Raw genomic sequence first — 2,920 nt, forward strand, 5'->3', positions numbered from 1 at the left:
TGTATATACACGCTTTCCAACGAATCAGTGTGATATTTAGCCCGTCTAAGCAAATTGTTCTTGGCCGGCGGGCGCGACGCCAGTTTTCAAACAGAGCGTCGAAAAGAACGTGACGTGGACAAAGAGTACGCGAGGCATCATCGCTGCGATTGCTGAAGCGACAACAAAACGGTGGCCCGCGACGCCGAATGGTAGGAGGCACGGAGAGGGGTGCTCGCAAAACGGCGTCAAGGGGGAGGGGGATGGGTGCGTCGAAAAGCTCGCTGATTACTCCATTGTCGAGCCGGTTGTTTCAGTTAATCGCCACGCCTCGTGACGTTTTGTTGTCCTTTTATCGCGCCGTTCTGCCGACCAGTTGCCAGCTGCATCCAGCTGGATACACAGAGGGGTGCATCCTGGAAATTCAAGGAAACGAAGGCCGCGAGACGTCGTGAAATTCTTTAACGGCACTGTCTACGAAACTTTGTTCAGATAGGAGGAACGGTCAGAGAAAGGGAGCAGGATAATTTGGATTATGTGGATACTTCGGTTGTAGCTTTGAAGCTTTGTTCAGGAAAATTGGCGTCGGTATTGTAGACACTTTTGTACGAAATTGATCATTTTTCTCGTGGTGTTAACTTTCATTCATCAACCTCTGTTTCATTCTTATCAATTTAACCAACTTGTTCAACAGACTATCAATTTCTACCCACCGTTACAAAATTCTCCTCCACGATCGTATACAAAACCGAACCCTAATTCATCAACCTCCAATATTCATTCTTATCAACTTAATCAACTTACTCTATCTAAACCATTTTTTTAACAAATTACCAATTTCCACTCGCACTTCTAAAACTCTCCTCCACAATCGTCTACTAAACAACACTTACACTTTTAATTCATCAACCTGCAATGTCATTCCTTTCAACCTAATCAACTTACTCTATCCAAACCATTTTTTTATCACATTACCAATTTCCACTCGCACTTCTAAAACTCTTCTCCACAATCGTCTACTGAGCAACACTTACACCTTTAATTCACCAACTCGTAATTTCATTCCTATCAACTTAATCAACTTTTTCATTCCTCTATCAATTTCCACCCACAATTCCAAAACTCTCCTCCACAATCATGTACACTGAATCAGAAGAGCAAAATATTTCTAACCCAATCAAGAAGAGAGGATATCGTTTCCTCGACGATGAAGAGGAGCAACTCGCAGTACACAAGCGAGCCAGTGTCGCGAGGATCGAAAAGATAAAAGAGAGAGCCGCGAAAGGGCGTTCCCCGTAAACGAGACTCGATTGTCCGTATCGCGCGTACGAGCGTTCCTCGAGGCCCCGTAAAATCGAATTCCACTTTGTTTGGCCCGAATATATACGCGGCATTCGGTATTCAGCGTGCGGCCGCTCGGCCAGGCGTCGCCGTATCAAAATAGAGCGCGCTACAATAACTTATTCGGCCGAACAAAATCGTGTGGAAGGGTAGTATTTTATGGAGTCCCGTTCGGGTTACATACGATGAATACATCGACCGGTGGCGGGGACCAACCTCTCCTAGTATGTGACTCGAATGTAGTATCATAAACGTGGCTACAGGGTTGAGCAACCCTACCCGATGATGCGTGAGTCCACGCGCACGTATACTAATCTCACCCGTTTGCTTTACAATCCGATCCTTACATGTCCTTTGATATTCTCCTGATATTTCCAATCTAATTTTTCATCCTCGATAACGTTCGTTGGTTAGTCGTTCGGTTACGGTTTCGATGCTTCATGGGAGGTCCTCTTTAAAAGGAGGTCGACTTCGACTTGTGTGGCTTCGAGAGTGACTTTCGTAGGGATACTTGCAATGTTTAGGTGATGGTTACGTGGAAGAAAGAATTTTATAGTGAATCGAATGGTTTATTGTACGAGTACAGGGATCGGTAAAATGATTTGACGTGGTTGTAGCTCGTTTACCGAGTTTCCATGTTATGCGTGGTCGGTTATCAGTTTACGTTGCAAGTTCTTTGGAATAAAAATTCAACTCTGTTTCTGGATTAATCTGGGAACACGTGCTTGTAGGGTAAAGTTGCCTAGTATGAGACTCATTTCTTAAAGAAGTCATAACACTTTTATTAAAATTCGATACATGTTTTAAAAGTATGATATGTATTCTTTTGTAAAGTACTGGAATGTACAGTAAAGAAAATTCGGTTCCTTCGTAATAAAATAGAAACGAAAATTATGCAAATACACAGATTTTAAAAATTGGTTCCTAATATGAGACCCAGTTTGTTTGTTCCTGAAAAATATTTTTTCTGTTTTTTTTTTTCACACATTGGGCATATTAAATCTGTTTCTTCAGCACCGCAGACTTCGTGGGCTCACCGGTAACACTTTGCACACTAAAACAAAATTGGGTACCTAATATGAGACTCTTCTTATAATAGGAACTTCCGAGGGTCTCATATTCGGAAGCAATAACACGATAGCTATTAAGTAGCTTCGAGATTAAGTCTTCGTTATTTAACGATATGCAACTAGTAAGCCTTAAACTCCTTTGCATGCACTATGCAACAGTATTTATGAAAATGATTATAAACTTACTATTTTCGAGGTATTTGTAATTTAATCGGACCACTTGAAAAACTTTCTGCAACGTATTGCACAAATATGCTTGTTGAAGACGCTTGACCCGATTTCAATCAAATTTGATATTTAATTTGATAATTAACGCGGTTAATTACGAAACGAAACAGCATCGCTACGACATGCGAGAGTTCTGTAACGGAGATATGCTGGGGTCTCATATTAGGCTACTTTACCCTATACTATTGATATATTACGAGAACAAATCAGATCTTTTTGCAGGACCCTGTATTTTGTTTCCCGAGTTTATTGTAGTGTGTATGGGGATTGTTAGGTGAGTTTGGAAAAATTCGTATTTTGTT

Source organism: Habropoda laboriosa, unplaced genomic scaffold, assembly GCF_001263275.1.
Source record: "Habropoda laboriosa isolate 0110345459 unplaced genomic scaffold, ASM126327v1 scaffold440, whole genome shotgun sequence".
Classification (NCBI taxonomy): Eukaryota; Metazoa; Arthropoda; class Insecta; order Hymenoptera; family Apidae; genus Habropoda; species Habropoda laboriosa.